Here is a 1,206-nt window from a genome sequence, read left to right as displayed (position 1 = left end):
TCCTGCCATCTACAACGTGATCATGGGAACCCCATGGCTCAACACCATGCAAGCCGTTCCATCAACGTACCACCTGAAGTCAAATTCCCGACCCCAAACGGAGTCGCAGCTATCTGGGGATGTCAAAAACAGTCGCGATTGTGCTTCCTCTCAGAGCACAAGTTAAGGCAGATAACGACCTCTGCAACGGCAAATCACAAACGCACGAAGGTTGATAAATCTTCGACCAAAAACGTTTCAAGAAAAGACGATTTAACATCATCTACTGACGCAAACACTTCGGGTGTCGAAACTCAACATGAGTCCGAAGCCGACACTACAACTCAACCAGAACATCCAGAAGAAAACACTGACCAGGCCACGGTCATCACGATCAAGGGAGTCAGCACGGCGACAACCGCCGAGTGAAAATGCTCGCGGCATAAAACAGAACTACGAGATGGCTTGATCCTCGAAAGAGGTACGTAGGCAGCTCGCCCAAAGATGAGTTCAGCAATCCCCCTCTCTAAAAGGGGGGGGGGGAGTGGGTGCGTATACTCGTATACTCCCACATAGGAAAAGATGCGTTATTGTAATCGAATTTTTTTTAGAGATTTCAAAAAAAATTTACTATATTATGCGTCGCTCCTTTTTAAGACACTTGCGCTTCAATTGATGCAACAGTCTCAGAACACACTTAGAAAATCTACAAACGTTAATACTCTTGCCAGCAGCCTCGTATGGCCCAAAATTGCAAAACAATCTCACTTCAGCACCGAAAATATATGTATAGTCTTCGAAATAACTGCGAGACGTCGCCAAGTTAAAATCGAGACGATACGAACAAATTCTCCGAACGCGACCACTAAAAATCTTACACTCCGTTCGTCGATTGGCCCCGACGAACACATCGGCCGTCTTAAACAAACGCAACTTGATCACTCTTTTGATCTTCGAACGTCCCACACAAGGACGAAAGCGCGCTACAAAAAAAATCCGAAATTTTGTCTCTAGCACTTCCAGTTGACTTAAAAATTGTCTCTGGAAAGATGTTCGATTCATCCTCGAAGTCATATAAGCCGAGAACCTATCGCGGACTTTAAATCGGTACGAATCAGGTAGAAATCGCAACAGGAAAACCGATAGCCGGCTAGTCACCGCACAAACCTTAAAACCGAGAGTAAACCTAGGTCTTGCCCTAAACCCATCGCATTGGTCTCAGGCATC

The sequence above is a fragment of the Brassica oleracea genome, chromosome C2, assembly GCF_000695525.1.
Source record: "Brassica oleracea var. oleracea cultivar TO1000 chromosome C2, BOL, whole genome shotgun sequence".
NCBI lineage: Eukaryota > Viridiplantae > Streptophyta > Magnoliopsida > Brassicales > Brassicaceae > Brassica > Brassica oleracea.
Note: the sequence above shows the minus strand (reverse complement) of the source record.